At 43.8% G+C, this 19,024-nt stretch overlaps 1 pseudogene; it reads right to left on the reverse strand.

The window, feature by feature from the left end:
• Positions 1-424: 424 nt before the first annotated feature.
• LOC137537090 (zinc finger protein 84-like) overlaps positions 425-19,024 on the reverse strand; it is a 99,591-nt pseudogene continuing 80,991 nt past the window's right edge.

The raw sequence follows: 19,024 nt of genomic DNA on the forward strand, positions 1-19,024 counted from the left end.
GTCAAATGATTGATTATAGCTGAAACAAAATTTATAAATTGGTTCAAAGCTGTGCAGAATGGTTTGAATAAAGACAACAACTTCTTATATTGATATGAGGCTGATGATATTTAAACTTTCTTAGCCATTCTAGCTGAACTTGTGAACTAAGAATTTACGATACCTCTGGGTCAATCCTAATCCCAGGTCTGTGAGCAGGGAGTAAACAAGGATTCTTATCTCAGCTAACAACCTCTCACCCCATTAAGATGGTCTGGTTGAATTAAGGCATCTTAATGACATGAATTTATGCTTGAAAAAAATATCTGTTTTCCGTTTTGATGTTGCATGTATATAAGCTGTCTGTACCACCAGCCTGCAAACTAACAGGATATAAGCCCGACGAAGGCTGCAAGGCCGAAAGCTTGCTTATTTTTATTAATTTTTAGTTAGCCAATAAATGGTATCATCCTGATTTAAAACTTCTTGCTTTTACTGATGGCTAACACGGTACAATACCCTACTGCTATACCTAAGAAGGTCACCTTTGTGAGCAAATCCATTACCACAGTCTAAACATGTAAATGGCCTCTCACCAGTGTAAGTTTTCTGATGCTTAAGAAGGTTAGCTTTAAAAACAAACCCTTTCCCACACTCTGGACTTATAAACGGCCTCTCACCTGTATGAGTTTTCTGATGCCTATGAAGCTCACCTTTCTGAGCAAAACCTTTCCCACACTCTGAACATGTAAACGGCGTCTCATCAGTATGAGATTTCTGATGCCTAACAAGGTCACCTTTGAAAAACAAACCCTTTCCCACACTTTGAACATGTAAAGAGTCACTCACCAGTATGAGTTTTCTGATGTCTAAGAAGCTCACCTTTCTGAGCAAACCCTTTCCCACACTCTTAACATGTAAATGGCCTCTCACCAGTATAAGTTTTCTGATGACTAACAAGGTCACCTTTGACAGCAAACCTTTTCCCACACTATGAACATGTAAACGGCCTCTCACCAGTATGAGTTTTCTGATGCCTTTGAAGATCACCTTTTTGAGCAAACCCTTTCCCACACTCTAAACATGTAAATGGCCTCTCACCAGTGTGAGTTTTCTGATGACTAAGAAGGTTACCTTTGAGAGCAAACCCTTTCCCACACTCTGAACACATAAAGGGCCTCTCACCAGTGTGAGTTTTCTGATGCCTAAGAAAGTCACCTTTTTGTGCAAACCCTTTCCCACACTCTGAACATATAAATGGCCACTCACCAGTATGAGCTTTCTGATGAATAAGAAGGTGAGCTTTGCGAGCAAATGCTTTCCCACACTCTAAACAGCGAAATGCCCTCTCCCCAGTGTGAGTTTTCTGATGCCTAAGAAGGTAAACTTTGCGAGCAAATCCTTTCCCACACTCTGAACATAAAAAAGACCGCTCCCCAGTGTGAATTTTCTGATGTCTGATAAAAACTCCTTTGTCATTTAATTCTTTCCCACACTCTGAAGATGAAAGGCAATGCTCAGGGCTGTGACTGTTTGCTTTGTCCTCGGTGTGAGTTGTTGAGTTTATGCTTGTAGTAATAGTGTCTGGTTTATCAGAAGATTCCCCAGGATTACAGGGATGTGTTGCTCTGGTTGCGCTGTGATCCCTGTGATGTGTATTTCCAGTAATGGGGTTTCCTCCTGTAGAACATTGTGTGACGCCATTATCATCTGCAGCATCATCTGGAGGGGGGATAAGACGTCCCTCCGAGGGGCTCCATATTCTCTCTCCATCTGTTGGGGATGATAAAAATGGGAAAGTTAAGATAATTTATAAAAAGACACCATTTTTTTCAGTTCAGATCTGATTGTTGGTCTAATAACAGTTTTTTTTTCTCAGAATTCTGCAATGGAAACAGCTAACATCAGTAATGTGTCCCGAGTAATGTACACCGATATGACTCCTCCTAATTCCTTGGGAACATGATGTTACACTGAGTATACAACAATGAGAAGAAGGCACTCCACAGGCTTCAAACTTTTGTTTGTTTTATTGGAGCAAAGGCCACATACATGTTACGGGTCACCAGACCCTTCCTCAAGTGTACCATACAACACAACCCCCATCCCAATTTATAGGACCACCCCCAACCAGGACACACCCGAAAAGGAAGTCCCACCCAACTGAAAGCACACAATATCATTATACACAAAACTGCATAACTAGACCGGGAACTACTATCTTGTCTACCCTGTATCAGATATAAATCTCACAAAACAACATAAATGATATCATAATTCCAATGCAATCCAAGGAGAGTGAAAGGTGTGTGCTTCTAACCAGTTTCACCTGACTTATATACTGGCTGCCTCAAGTCTAATGACTCATTCAAATTTAAACTGACTCTCATCTAATTAAAATGGCAAAGCGTTGCAATCTGAAATCGCCTACCAGATAGTGCAGGATCTAAGGCTAACTCCCTGACATTCCTGCAGGAGTTGGCCCACGCAAATTCTTGCATCTCAACAGGGGCGCCGCGTGTAGGCCTCCTTGTACCCCCGGGAAATAAAGGGCAGCGCAAGCACCCCCACAAAGCATCCACTGCCCGGGAGCGCCGCAACTGCCCCCCAAAAGAGGGGGGGGAGCAAGAACACATGAACGGTGTACTCCCCAGACCCGGCCTACGCCCAGGGAGAACCATGCATCCTGCTCCCCCAAAGGATAGATACCCTACTCTTGCGGTTTTTTGCTTACCTGTGTGCATATGCGCATCCTGGGAGCGAACACACCGGCAATGGGGCGAGGGGGGGGGGGAGCAGACAAACCCCCCGGTGCAACACTACTGCCGGGGACCCATCCGCACCCCCCCACACAACACCCCCAAGAAAAAGAACATATTACAATGCAATCCAAGGAGAGTGAAAGGTGTGTGCTTCTGACCAGTTTCACCTGACTTATATACTGGCTGCCTCAAGTCTATTGACTAATTCAAATTTAAACTGACTCTCGTCTAATTAAAATGGCAAAGCGTTGCAAGCTGAAATCGCCTACCAGATAGTGCAGGATCTAAGCCTACCTTCCTGACATTCCTGCAAGAGATGGCCCACGCAAATTCTTGCATCTCAACAGGGGCGCCACGTGTAGGCCTCCTTGTACCCCCGGGAAATAAAGGGCAGCGCAAGCGCCCCCACAAAGCAACCACTGCCCGGGAGCGCCGCAACTGCCCCCCAAAAGGGGGGGTGGAGTGAGAACACATGAATGGTGTACTCCCCAGACGCGGCCTACGCCCAGGGAGAACCATCCATGCTGCTCGCCCAAAGGATAGATGCCCTACTCTTGCGTTTTTTGCTTACCTGGTGCGGACGGGTCCCCCGGCAGTAGTGTTGCACCGGGGGGTTTGTCTGCGCCCCCCTCGCCCCATTGTCGGTGTGTTCGCTCCCAGCATGCGCATATGCACACAGGTAAGCAAAAAACGGCAGCCAGTATATAAGTCAGGTGAAACTGGTCAGAAGCACACACCTTTCACTCTCCTTGGATTGCATTGATATCATAATTCCAAAACAGGAAACTACTATACCGTCTACCCTGCACTGATTTGGGGAGAGGTCATCATGTTTCCCGCAGCATTATATGCCCCACATATTATTCTTTCCTGTAAAAAAAATCACAAAAAGCACTTATAACTTATATCTTGATTTAAACCTCTCGGACTGACACAATCTAATTTTCTAATCCACTCCATTTCTTTACGGAGTAGAACCTTCTCTCTTTCACCACCTCTACGCAGAGGGGGTACAGAGTCCAATACCATCCACCTTAACTGAGAGGCAGAATGTCCAGCCTGAACAAAATGCCGGCCCACAGGGACATTCTGTTTCTCAATACCTTTCTCCAGGTTTTTACACACATCAGCGATACTTCTCTTGTGCTCCTGAATCCGTGTTTTAACACTCCGCGCTGTCTCACCCACGTATACTAACCCACAAGGGCATTTAAGTGCATAAATTGCATGGGTGGTTTCACAATTGTAACTTCCTCTAACAAACATTTTTTGGCCAGTATGGGGATGTAATAAGTATTCACCTCGTATGATGGCAGAGCAACAATTGCAAGAATAACATGGATGCGTCCCTTTACGTCCCTCAATTTTGGTGGATTTAGCTACCACTTGTTTACAAACATGATTAGCAATGGTTCTGCCCCTCCTGTATGCAAACAAAGGGAATTCTTTGAACAATTTCCCACATTCTCCATCTTTTTGTAAAATTGGTCAGAACTTGCACACGATTCCCCTTATTCTCCTGGACAAATATCCATAATGGAGAACAAACGGGATCCTACTTTTGCCACCCTTCCCCTTTACTTTAGGTCTCAATAAGGACTCCTGCCTTCTTTCTTGGATATAGTAACATCCAAATAATGGTTGGATGCTTTAAATTCACATCCTCAACCATGGTTCTGAAGGAGGACTCAGATCCGTGCTACAAAATCAATACATCATCCACAAATCTGAAGTATCCGTAAAGCTGCTGCTCATAACGGGGATTCTGTACAAACATGCGGTTCTCAATGTCAGTTAGGAAAAAATTAGCGAATGAAGGAGCCACCGAGGACCCCATGCTCATCCCTTGAGTCTGGACAAAGTACGTATCACTAAACTGGAAATAATTTTGCCGTAGTACCAACTCAAGGCAGTCCAAAATGAAGTAAATCTTAATGTGATGCAAGCCAGTTTCCAAAAGCTTGGTCTCAATACAAGCCATCCCTTCAGAATGAGGGATGGATGTAAACAAGCTTTGTACATCTAGCGTGCACAACAACAGATCATCAGGTACATCCTCAATAGCATTTAATCTGGTCAATAAATCAGTGGTGTCTTTCAAACAAGTAGCAATATTCAAAACCAACGGTTGTAAATAGGAATCAACGTATTTAGATAATGGGTATAGCACTGAATTCACACTAGAGACAATGGGACGTCCCGGGGGGTCAATCAAACTCTTGTGTATTTTGAGCAAAAGGTACAGTGTTATACTGAGTAATAAAGATGGACCTTTTCCTATGATGTACAACATCTCCTGATTTGTTGGTGCTATGATGCTATACTGAGGAATGGAGATGACCTATCATATGGTGTACAGTATCTCCTCCTCATTTGTTGGTACTATGATGTTATACTGAGGAATGGAGATGACCTATCATATGGTGTACAGTATCTCCTCCTCATTTGTTGGTACTATGATGTTATACTGAGGAATGGAGATGGGCCTTTCATATGGTGTACAGTATCTCCTCCTCATTTGTTGGTACTATGATGTTATACTGAGGAATGGAGATGGGCCGTTCATAGGATGTACAGTATCTCCTCCTCATTTGTTGGTACTGTGATGTTATACTGAGGAATGGAGATGGGCCTTTCATATGGTGTACAGTATCTCCTCCTCATTTGTTAGTGCTATGATGTTATACTGAGGAATGGAGATGGGCCTTTCATATGGTGTACAGTATCTCCTCCTCATCTGTTGGTGCTGTGATGTTATACTGAGGAATGGAGATGGGCCTTTCATATGGTGTACAGTATCTCCTCCTCATTTGTTGGTGCTATAATGTTATACTGAGGAATGGAGATGGGCCTTTCATATGGTGTACAGTATCTCCCCCTTATTTGTTGGTGCTATGATGTTATACTGAGGAATGGAGATGGGACTTTCATATGGTGTACAGTATCTCCTCCTCATTTGTTGGTGCTATGATGTTATACTGAGGAATGGAGATAGCCCTTTCATATGGTGTACAGTATCTCCTCCTCATTTGTTGGTACTATGATGTTATACTGAGGAATGGAGATGGGCCTTTCATATGGTGTACAGTATCTCCTCCTCATTTGTTGGCACTATGATGTTATACTGAGGAATGGAGATGGGCCTTTCATATGGTGTACAGTATATCCTCCTCATTTGTTGGTACTATGATGTTATACTGAGGAATGGAGATGGGCCTTTCATATGGTGTACAGTATCTCCTCCTCATTTGTTGGTACTATGATGTTATACTGAGGAATGGAGATGGGCCTTTCATATGGTGTACAGTATATCCTCCTCATTTGTTGGTACTATGATGTTATACTGAGGAATGGAGATGGGCCTTTCATATGGTGTACAGTATCTCCCCCTCATTTGTCGGTGCTATGATGTTATACTGAGGAATGGAGATGGGCCTTTCATATGGTGTACAGTATCTCCCCCTCATTTGTTGGTGCTATGATGTTATACTGAGGAATGGAGATGGGCCTTTCATATGGTGTACAGTATCTCCCCCTCATTTGTTGGTGCTATGATGTTATACTGAGGAATGGAGATGGGCCTTTCATATGGTGTACAGTATCCCCTCCCCATTTGTTGGCACTATGATGTTATACTGAGGAATGGAGATGGGCCTTTCATATGGTGTACAGTATCTCCTCCTCATGTGTTGGCACTATGATGTTATACTGAGGAATGGAGATGGGCCTTTCATATGGTGTACAGTATCTCCTCCTCATTTGTTGGCACTATGATGTTATACTGAGGAATGGAGATGGGCCTTTCATATGGTGTACAGTATCTCCTCCTCATGTGTTGGCACTATGATGTTATACTGAGGAATGAAGATGGGCCTTTTATATGGTGTACAGTATCTCCCCCTCATTTGTTGGTACTATGATGTTATACTGAGGAATGGAGATGGGCCTTTCATATGGTGTACAGTATCTCCTCCTCATTTGTTGGTACTATGATGTTATACTGAGGAATGGAGATGGACCTTTCATATGATGTACAGTATCTCCTCCTTATTTGCTACACATATTACGAATTGGGGGAGATATGTTGATGAAGGTCATCTGGTCAGAAAAAGGGGCAAAACCAAATGACTGTATGATAAGCTGTGATAGTATGAAATTATAATTTAGAGCTTCTTAAAAACTATTCACATAAACCTTGACTGAGAGGCTTACAAGTTTCCTCCTGTTTTGTCCCAATTAAATTGTCCTTCTCCATCGACTGCTGATCACTTGTCATATGGGTCTCTTGTTCAACTTTTATAACAATCTGTTGTTTGTCCTAAAACATAACAATATATAAATTGACATCCTGAAAAGTAGAGCATTAATAATCTAACTGCATAGAAAAATATCATCTTGTAGAATTGAAGTCACTTTTGAGTTGTAGATTCTCAGCCCCACATACCTGATAATAGTGGAGGATGGTGGGATCTCCCTGTGGACAGTCCCGGGAATAAAGAGGACCTGTATATCTCTCTGGTGGGTTTCTGTTACTGGATCCATCTGTAGGAAACACACACACACCCTGATTGAATACATTGGCCTCAATTCACTAAGCTTAACTCCTGTCTTTAATAACTCTTCAGCGCTGTTTTACAGTTATCATAATTATATCAGATGATGGGGATCTGCACGGTGATGCAGGCTTTTTTGGTGCATGGGGTGCCTGTTCAGCCTGACTACCCATAGACTGCAGTCTAACGTCATAACCTGTGCATGTGTAATCCTGCTGGTGGCAGCACTAAGAAACTTTGGTGAGGACTTCCACTGTCTACTAGCAGATGTCGCTTCTTTTGCTCAGAGCTGTGCAGTTCCCAGACTCACCTGTAGGTGGAACTCTAAGGACTTTCTGGACCTGAACTCTTGAAGGACAGAAGGAAAACATAGAGAAACGCATCCGTATGTATTTAGAGAGTTTAGCCCGACTACCGGTAATTCACCTTCATCTGTGACTAATGGTGTGTACACACTTGAAAGATAAATGAAAGATATCAGATCAATTTTACCCCCTTCCATGTAGTATGAGAGCCACACTTACACAGTCTATTCTATGGAGCTGAACTCCCCATCAGATAAAAATCTTTGCAAGATGCTGCACACAAAGATGCCTGTACACATTCAAAAGATCATTATCTGCAAAAGATCTGTTCCTGCAAAAGATCCATTCCTGCAAAATGCATTCATAGTCTATGATATCTGCAGATCCTCATACACACCTTGTTTAAAAGACTTCACCTGCATATCTGACAATCATCTGCAGATCTGAAAATCCATCCTGGTGGATCTGATCTGCAAATGATCTGCAGATGATTGTCTTTTAAACAAGGTGTGTATGAGGATCTGCAGATATCATAGACTATGAATGCATTTTGCAGGAATGGATCTTTTGCAGGAACAGATCTTTTGAATGTGTACTGGCATCTTTGTGTGCAGCATCCTGCAAAGATTTTTATCTGATGTGGAGTTCAGCTCAATAGAATAGACTGTGTAGGTGTGGCTTTCATACTACATGGAAGGGAGTAAAATTGGTCTGATATCTTTCATTTATCTTTCAAGTGTGTATGTAGCATAACCACAAGTGTAATTTGATCTCTTATATGTGTCAGATCTAAAATCTTGGCAGTCCTCGGCAGAACAGCTAATTTAAGCACAGTCTGTTAACCCTATGGCTGCTTGAATGAAGCAGGAAGTAGACACACTGCAGATTTATTGCAGGATTGGTATCAGCTGTAACAAAGAATTGTTTTTTCTTTAAAGGATATTAGACTATTGTTTATCTTTTAGAGCAGAGAGGAAGTTCTGAGTTCAGGTCCGCTTTAAGACTGGTTCTTCCAGCAGCACATTGCTAGATCATTCTGCTTGTTGCTGGAAGCTCTGGCCATTGGTTCTGCGTCCCTTGCTCCTTGTTCCTGTTCCTGTGACTTCCCAGCAGTGATCTTTGCTAGCCTGACTACTCTTTGCCTATCAGTATTATCTGATTTCCTGGCTTACCTCTGCCTGTCTGATTTCCCTCCTGTATGCTGATTAGATGTATCCCCTCCTGTATATATTCTGAGTGTTCTGTGATCCTGTATATTCCCATTGCTCATATATTGAGTGATTGGTGCTCCTGTATGTTTATCCATCGTAAAGTTAGTTAGAGGAGTTCTGGTACTTGTGGTGCACCCTGTGTTATGCATTGTATGATTGCAGGTGTATTGTGGTGTGTGTATTTGTATGATTGCACGTTTGTAAAAATAATTAATTTAATTTCTCTTATCCATTGTACAGACACCAGTATTTCATTAGTGATCTTCTGGTATTGTTTAAAGGACAACTGAAGAGGGAGGTATATGGAGGCTGCCATGTTTATTTCCTTTTAAGCAAAACCAGTTGCCTGGCAGCCCTGCTGACCCTCTGCCTCTGATACTTTCATCCAAAGACCCTGAAATAGCATGCAGCAGATCAGGTGTTTCTGACATTATTGTCAGATCTGACAGATCAGCTGCATGCTTGTTTCTGGTGTTATTCAGACACTTCTGTAACCATAGAGACCAGCAGGGCCGCCAGGCAACTGGTATTGTTTAAAAGGAAACAAACAGGGCAGTCTCCATAGTCTTCTCACTTCAGTTGTCCTTTAAACCTTGAAAGCGATTGGCATGCACAGATTGTTGATCTGCTGGTCTGGTCCTAGTTACGACCAAGATCTGCATGACCAATAATTACACTAACATGACGGTGGACCTGGATTTTGGTGCAGGATAGCAGTACTCATCTATCTCTCAGCAGTCATATGGCTGTCCGAGTGGTTGGAGGAAGTGGCAAGGACAGTGCTCCATTAGGTATGGAGTTCAGCTACATATACATACTACTGTAGCCAAACTCGTTTAGCAGCAATAAGAGTGAATGGGAATGTTAGGATTGGAGCTGGAGGATAGTGTTAGGTGTTAAATGGGGGAAAGTTAGTGTTAGAATAGGAGAGACAGCCGACATATAAAGGGTAATTTCCATAAAAGTAACTTTGGAAATATCCAGCCTTCCCTTCCCCATCCTGTATTGTGAGCGGCCATTTTTGTTTTTTATTCACTGATGCTGGCGGCCCCGGAAGATCCACCTTTCCAATTACTCCCCCTCATGTGCAGCGTCCCCCTCCTCAAGCTATGTTACATGGTTGGTGTGGGACTGAGGAGGGATACTATAGTGGCATTTGGAATTAGGTGCAGAGCTCTGTTAGAGGTGCAGAGTGCAGAGTGCAAGCTATTAGGGGTGCAAGGTGCAGAGTGCAAGCTATTAGGGGTGCAAGGAGCAGAGTGCAAGCTATTAGGGGTGCAAGGTGCAGAGTGCAAGCTATTAGGGGTGCAAGGTGCAGAGTGCAAGCTATTAGGGGTGCAAGGTGCAGAGTGCAAGCTATTAGGGGTGCAAGGTGCAAAGTGCAAGCTATTAGGGGTGCAAGGTGCAGAGTGCAAGCTATTAGGGGTGCAAGGTGCAGAGTGCAAGCTATTAGGGGTACAGGGTGCAGAGTGCAAGCTATTAGGGGTGCAAGGTGCAGAGTGCAAGCTATTAGGGGTACAAGGTGCAAAGTGCAAGCTATTCGGGGTGCAAGGTGCAGAGTGCAAGCTATTCGGGGTGCAAGGTGCAGAGTGCAAGCTATTAGGGGTACAAGGTGCAGAGTGCAAGCTATTAGGGGTGCAAGGTGCAGAGTGCAAGCTATTAGGGGTGCAAGGTGCAGAGTGCAAGCTATTAGGGGCACAGGGTGCAGAGTGCAAGCTATTAGGGGTACAGGGTGCAGAGTGCAAGATATTAGGGGTACAGGGTGCAGAGTGCAAGCTATTAGGGGTACAGGGTGCAGAGTGCAAGCTATTAGGGGTACAGGGTGCAGAGTGCAAGCTATTAGGGGTACAGGGTGCAGAGTGCAAGCTATTAGGGGTACAAGGTGCAGAGTGCAAGCTATTATGGGTGCAAGGTGCAGAGTGCAAGCTATTAGGGGTGCAAGGTGCAGAGTGCAAGCTATTAGGGGTACAGGGTGCAGAGTGTAAGCCATTAGGGGTGCAATGTGCAGAGTGCAAGCTATTAGCGGTGCAAGGTGCAGAGTGCAAGCTACTAGGGGTGCAAGGTGCAAGTTTTTAGGAGTGCAAGTTATTAGGGCTGCATGGTGAACATTTTAAGGGTGCATGAATCAGAGTAATTGTTACTTGGGGGTGTGGCGTGTGTGTTGTTTTAGGTGAATGTTGCTGAGTGTATGTTGTTTCAGGTGCATTTTAGGTGCCTAACTGCTGTGTAATTAAAGGGGACATATTATTGTTGCTTCATGTGATGTTTATCATGTTGTTTGCAATTCAAATTATTAAACCACATAGAATTTCAGTTGTTAATTTTGTCAAGGGGTGCCCTCTGCTGAAAAAGTTTGAGAAACAAATCTCTAGATGGACCCTCCATACTTCTCTTTTCTTTACAAGAAATGAACAGGGATGCTCAAAAACGACCCGGGAGATAGCCGGATAGTTGCTATCCGGATATCTCCCAGGACGGCTGTGCGGGGGTAGTGGGGGGGTCAAGCTTACCTGTCTGACGTCTTCTAGGCATGTCCCTTGGCCCTTCCCACGATGCGCTCAACGCGCGTCACGTGATTACAAACACTTCCTCCTTCAACCCGGAAGGAGGAAGTAAGTGTTTGTACCCACGTGACTGCTGTGTGGAGCGCATCGTGGGAGGGGCCGAGGGACATACCTAGAAGACGTCAGACAGGTAAGCTTGACCCCTCCACCACCCCCGCACAGCCGTCCTGGGAGATATCTGGATAGCAACTATCCGGCTATCTCCCGGGTCGTTTTTGAGCATCCCTGGAAATGAAAGTCTCCTCTTACCCGGTGATGTGAGGGGAGGCTGATTCTCCATCATGGTGTCCTTGTAGAGGTCCCTGTGTCCTTCTATATACTGCCACTCCTGCATGGAGAAATAGATAGTGACATCCTGACACCTTGTAGGATCCTGACACACACAATGATATAGTCACCATCTAGACACACCCCTTGCTGTTACTGAATAATCTCCCATAATTCCCAGCACTGCTCACCTGTCCTGTCAGCAGCTCCATCATCTTGTGGATGACCTCTAGAATCGCCTTCTTGTTCCTCTCTGGTGTCAGGGAGTGAGGTGGGGGCTCTGTGATGGGGGAGGGTCCATGGAGATGACTTCTGGGCATCATTAGCTCTCCAGATGTCTCCCTCACTATCTTATGATTCTCTCCAGTCAGCAGGTAGATGATCTCCAGGGTGAGGTCTAATATCCTCTCAGTCATGTAACTTTGGTTCTCATCCATGTTCAGTAAGGTGGTCATGTGATCTACACAGGAAGCTGGTATCTGTAGAGGGATATTACACTGATGATTATCAGCACTGTGGGAGACCAGACTATATATCCCCATACATATACATACTTGTTTATTAATTTCAAAGAGTTGTATTAAGGAGTTAACAATTCTTAAAAACAAGCGTATCAGACACCCCACAATATAAGGCCTGTGCAATTAAACCCATCAGAATACATTACATAAATTGAAAGGTAAGTTTACATCAAAACAGTATAAAATAAACTCAGGAGCACAGAATCAGGATCAAAGAGTACACACAGTGTATTATAGTGCATATTGCAGAGTATAGGGTCCAAGACCCCCACAGGTAATGAGGAACACATTGTAAGTACGCTAGGCACTGTTCAGGAGCAGGAGCTAATGATTGGAGCTCTGCATTGCCATATATGCAGCCCAGGGTTGCCAGGTCTCTGTGAACACCTTGAACATGTCACTGACAATTAACAGAAATAAGGATGTCAGTTACTATGCCTTCAGCTGCTTCCATCAATAGAGTAGGCTGCTGCTGCTGCTTTGCGATATGTAGCCTGGCTGCCTTTGCTATTACCAGAACTGTGGAGTCGGAGTCGTGGAGTCGGGCAATTTTGGGTGTCTGGAGTCGGAGTCGGGAAAAAATGCACCGACTCTGACTCCTAATGAATTTGTAACTGTAATTAAAATAGAAAATATGATACAATGTTCTATTTTTCATATAAAAGTCATTAAAAATAATGTATATATACAGTATATATACAGTAATAGCTGTGCTTAGTCCACAAAAATGAAATAAACCAATCAAAATTAGTTACTTGTGCTGCTTCAATAAAGCAGTCCCCGTATTTTTAAGGTCAGATATACATATCTGATTGTGACTGTATATATGATGTGTACACAGGAATCTCTTATATATACTAAATAACATCTATGCTGTAAGAATAAAGCCTGATGTGTAGCTGTGTCACTAATAGAGATGGTCAATGAGATGGAAATAATTCTGCATTGATGCTGATTTATGCAAATGTATGCACTCCCTTGGCTCATGAAATCAAATAATTTGATATGGTGTTAAAATTTGGTTTGGTGGCTACAAATTAAAGGGTACCTGAGACGGATGAAAAGTAAAGTTTTATACATACCTGGGGCTTCCTCCAGCCCCCTTCAGGCTAATCAGTCCCTCCCTGTCCTCCACCACCCGGATCTTCTGCTATGAGTCCTGGTAATTTAGCCAGTCAGCGCTGTCCGGCCGCATGCCGCTCCCACAGCCAGGAACATTCTGCACCTGCGCAATAGTGCTGCACAGGTGTAGTATGCTCCTGGCGGCGGAGTGTGTGCATGCGCACTACGCCCGACTGGCTCAAGTACCTGGACTCATAGCAGAAGATCCAGGTGGTGGAGGAGGACAACGAGGGACTGATTATCCTGAAGGCGGCTGGAGGAAGCCCCAGGTATGTATAAAACTTTAATTTCATCTGTCTCAGGTTTACTTTGTTACACAGTAGTACTATACTCTACATATGCACTCTCCACAGAGCTGCAGGGAATCCACTGAGAATGCTGTGCACATTGAACACAGAGGTGTTGTCTGTTTACAATCCCCTCATTCCCCTGCAGAGTACCTGCACATCATGCTTACATGTACCCACACTTACATTGCCTAGGGCCTGATAGATGTTTTTTGTTCCGGTTTGTACCTTTTATAAGTACTCTTACCAAGGACTAGTTTTAGTCTAAAGGGAATAAATATAGTAGTCTACATATCCGTCTCACTTCAGTTGTCTTGTAAAATTCCTAAGCGTTGGCAGTTAAGAGACGAATTTCATGTTACATACTTTTAATCAACAAAATTGTAATATGCAAATTAGAGGAGTCGGAGTCGAGGAGTCGGAGTCGGTGGAATCCTAAACTGAGGAGTCGGAGTCGGTGGATTTTTGGACCGACTCCACAGCCCTGGCTATTACTGAGCTGATCTGTGTGTGGGAATCTTCCAACCAGGGGGCTAATACCCCAGTATTAACATCAAGGGTTCTGTTGAGATGATCCGTTCAAGTGCAAAGCTGAGGCAACCTCAACCCAGAAGTCCCTTACTACCGGGTAATACCACCATATATGTGCCATAGACCCTGCTCTATTGCAGTTTCTAAAGCATGCAGTACATTGCATTTCACAGGGTAGATTCTCTGCTAGTGCATCGGGGTGTAATAGGTGCAATGTAACACCCCAATGCCGGTCTCGATATGAGAATAAGAACGGTTACCCTTAGTGAGGGTAATACAAGATTTGTACATACTCATTTATTAAAGCTCATTCCACACTGTGGACCTGGAGGTCGACTGCTTATGATGTCACACCTTCCCCACAGTCCACACCCCTAGAAAGTTAGACCACCCCCACTATTCACCCACCTACTACAATTAACTTTATTTACAACAGTCACTGACTTACATACATTACTTACATGTGAACATGCAGCTCAGTTTTTTTTTACAGATAATATTTCATACATGACACACAATTTATACATTTATTACACAATAATAAGGGCCTAACCATATGGCCTTGTTCTGCAACACAGACGGCTGTGCATTTTACAAAACACCACCCCAGTACATACGCAAGCATCACCAGAGAGTTGGGCGCAGGGCGATCCGTATGCTGTTCTCTCCCTGCTGCTGCTAATCTCCCTGGTGGCGTTAAATACTATTACTCCTTCGAGTTGTCGCAACTTGGAGGAAGATGTAATTCGGGGTGTACTGCCAGAGCTCCGAATTACCCTTACACGCCCCCCACTGCATTACATTGCTGCTATGTGGCGCTTAGTTTCGCCGCGCGGCGGTAAGCTTCGTGCACCAAAACCACCTGCTTCACAGTTTACACCCTCGAAACTAAAGGTGGCCATACACCATACAATCGTTTTCTTTAGTTCTTTTAAGCTCAATTCATTTTCTTGATTGATCATATAATTTGAAAAATCAAACCAGTCATCATTCACTATTCATTTGTGTCTAAAAATACATAATCATTTCTCCAGGGCTGTGGATTTGGAGTCAAGGAGTCGGAGCAATTTTGGGTACCTGGAGTCGGAGTCAGTGACTCCAATAAACTGAGGAGTCAGAGTCACATGATTTTTGAACCAAATCCATAGCCTTTGTAAAAATTAGACTAAGGAGTCGGAGTCGGAGCAATTTTGGGTACCTGGAGTCGGAGTTAGTGGTTTTATAAACTGAGGAGTTGGAGTCAGAGTCTGAGTCAGCCCTTCATTTTTCACTATGGCCAACAGATCAAACAATTCAGGAAATGTCATAGTTTTTCTTGATCAAAAAAGCACCTGTTGGACTCACTGGACACACTGTTTCTTGCCAGCATACGGGATACCATTAGGAGAGGTGTGTCCCACCTCTTTTTGTGGAAACACTAACACAAGGGCATTATAAAAGGCGCCATGCTTCCTCCTCCTCAGTTCATCGAAAAAGTAACCAAAGAGTGAAACCTGAGACAAGAGGGCGACCAACACCAAGACAGCTGAAACTGTGATCTAAAATACATCCTCCATCTACAACATACATTCCAGAAAAATGAGCAAGATAGGGTAGGGTTATAGGCGGTGCTCCATATGTCTCAAGCGGCTCTGTTTGTGCTGTGGGTGGAGAAAAGGCTTCCTCTGCATCACCCTCACATACAGAATCTCCTTGTGTAAAGTGTGCTGAATGATTGAACGATGCACAGTGACTCCATCTGCAGCAATAAGATGTTCTAGGTCTTTGGTGCTGGTCTGTGGGTTGACTGACTGTTTTCACCATTTGTCTCTTCTGTCCAGAGTTGCTCAACTCCGAATTCGGGTGAAACCCGGATAGTTGCTATCCGGATTTCACCCAGTAAACCTGTGCGGGATGGGCGGGGGGGGGGGTCAAGCTTACCTATCTGACGTCTTCTTCGGTCCATCGCTCGGCACCTCCCACGATGCGGTCCACGCAGAGGTCACATGATTACAAACACTTCCTCCTTCCGGGTTGAAGGAGGAAGTGTTTGTAGTCACGTGATGCGCGTGGGCCGCATCATGGGAGGCACCGAGGGACGGACCGAAGAAGACATTAGATAGGTAAGCTTGACCCCCCTGCCCAGGTTTACTGGGTGAAATCCGGATAGTAACTATCCGGGTTTCACCCGAATTCGGAGTTGAGCAACTCTGCTTCTGTCTATCCGAGATTTTTCTTTGTCTGCCACTTCAAGCCTTAACTTGAACTGAGCCTGTGGTCTTCCATTTCTTCAATATGTTCCAAGCTTAGGAAAGGGTACTTTACAGTAAGAGTGATTAAGATGTGGAATGCATTGCCACAGGAAGTCGTTATGGCAAACTCTATACCTGCATTTAAAGGGGGCTTAGATGCTTTCCTTGCGTTGAAAGACATCCATGGCTACAATTACTAGGTAATGCCTAATGATGTTGATCCAGGGATTTTATCTGATTGCCATCTGGAGTCGGGAAGGAATTTTTCCCTTTTGGGGCTAATTGGACCATGCCTTGTAAGGGTTTTTTCGTCTTCCTCTGGATCAACAGGGATATGTGAGGGAGCAGGCTGGAGTTGTACTTTGTACTGGTTGAACTCGATGGACGTATGTCTTTTTTCAACCAAAATAACTATGTAACTATGTAACCAGCTGAAATCTCTGAGACAGCTTTCTGCATCCTCCCCCTAAACCATGATGGTGAACAATCTTTGTCTTTAGGTCATTTGAGAGTTGTTTTGAGACCCTCCATGTTAGTACTCTTCAGAGAAAATTAAAAGAGGAGTGAAACTTACAATTGACCCCCTTAAATACTCTTTCTCATAATTGGATTGACCTGTGTGTGTAGGTCAGTGGGTCACTGAGCTTACAAGGCCAATTTGAGTTCCAATAATTAGTTCTAAAGGTTTTGGAGTGAATAAAATGAGAACAGTGCCCAACTTTATGCACCTGCCTAATTTTACGAAAGTTTTTTAACTTCATTTCACTTCTCAAATATCACTGCATGTGTCTCCTATATGATATATTTAACTGATTTTTTTTTATTGTTACAACCTACGATTTATACAGGAAAATCATGACGATTAACAAGGTTTCCCAAACTTTTGCATTCCACTGTAATACTTACACCATTTAGGGAGGGACCACAGCCTGAAACACTTTTCTACCAAATGATAGGTCTTGTTGAGATATTGTTTCACAAACGTAGATGGACTTGTCCATGTTGCTCCCTGGCCGATTTGCTGTACGGTGTCCCTGGCCCTTTCAGCCCAAGAGGTAGCTAAGGAGCATGTGGGATGAGCTCTTACCGAAACAGGGGGAATAACCTTCTTATGCTAACGCTATCACCTGGTATATCCATCTGGCTACTATCTGTTTTGAGGCTGCCCCTTCTGTTCTTTCCATAAATAATCCTAAAGATAATACTAACATTTGTATAGCTTTTCTTCTGTTGGACTCAAAGAGCTCAAGAGCTGCAGCCACTAAGGGCCCACCCTGCAGTGTTAGGAAGTCTTGCCCAAGGACTTCTTACTGAATAGGTTGTGACCCTAGCCAGGATTTGAACCCTGATCTCCCACGTCAAAGGCAGAGCCCTTAACCAGTACACTATCCAGAAAACAGAACAAACAGCTGACTTGTTTTCCTGAACTCTCTAATTCTGTCAAGATAAGTAACCATTGCAGTTCTGACATCTAAACAGTGACGCTCTTCTTCTTTCTTGAAAGAAGGATTCGCCCAGAATGATGTTGGGATAATATTCTGTATATACCTATGGAAATCCGAAACCACCTTCGGAAGATAGTTTGGATCCAACTTGAAAACAATTATGTTAGGAAAGACTGGAAGAAAAAGATCTTTGACTGACAGAGCCTGAAGATAACCCAACCTTCTAGCTGACGTAACCGCAACCAGCAATACCAGCTTCAAAGTCAATCTTTTCATCTCTATGTCTGAAATCGGTTCAAAAGGTTCTCTTCATCTAAACCAACGATAAGTCCCACTAAGGGAATATTTTCTGTTCAAGTGGTGTAATCCTGCTAACCACTTTAAATCAAACCCTCCTTTCCTAAAAGTCTTTCCAGCAAAATCGAGAGGGCTGAGCACTGTACTTTCACAGTGTTAAAGGAATACTATCGATTCACATGGGCAGCACGGTGGCGTAGTGGTTATCTCTCTCGCCTTGCAGCGCTGGGTCCCTGGTTCGAATCCCAGCCAGGGCACTATCTGCAAAGAGTTTGTATGTTCTTTCCGTGTCTGCGTGGGTTTCCTCCGGGCACTCCGGTTTCCTCCCACATTCCAAAAACATACGGATAAGTTAATTGGCTCCCCCTAAAAATTGGCCCTAGACTACACTTCTTACATAATATAGACATATGGCAATGGTAGGGATTAGATTGTGAGCTCCTTTGAGGGTCAGTTAGTGACAAGATATAAATCTTTACTGAAGCCAAAACTGATGGCTGACTGAGCCATGAGGAGAGGGGAAATTCCCCTCACACTTGATCAGTTAACTCTATGTGCAGCTCTGTGTGTGACAGAGAAGAGAGCTCCCAACAGCTGCAGCTCCTGTGTCCTGTGCTTCTGACTGAAGTGTCTGAAGAGAGCAGAGGAAATGTAACTAATTGTCACAGCTTTTTATACTGTTTTTGCTTTCAGAGTTTGATATGTTTGAGATTTGCTTTCTGTAGTCTGATATGCAACTCTGGCTGTGCACTGAAGCAGACACCCATTCTGCAATTAATTTGTCCCAATATAGCTAAATCCTACCCTCAATAAATTACAGCTTTTGCCTCTGATATTTAACATGAAAAGTAGGAAAATGTTTACACAGCTACTTAGACATTATTTGCACACTGTCATTTTAGAACACTTGGGTATCGATAGTATTCCTTTGACAAGAGACTTTTTCTAG

This window comes from Hyperolius riggenbachi, chromosome 10 (assembly GCF_040937935.1).
Source record: "Hyperolius riggenbachi isolate aHypRig1 chromosome 10, aHypRig1.pri, whole genome shotgun sequence".
NCBI classification, from domain to species: domain Eukaryota; kingdom Metazoa; phylum Chordata; class Amphibia; order Anura; family Hyperoliidae; genus Hyperolius; species Hyperolius riggenbachi.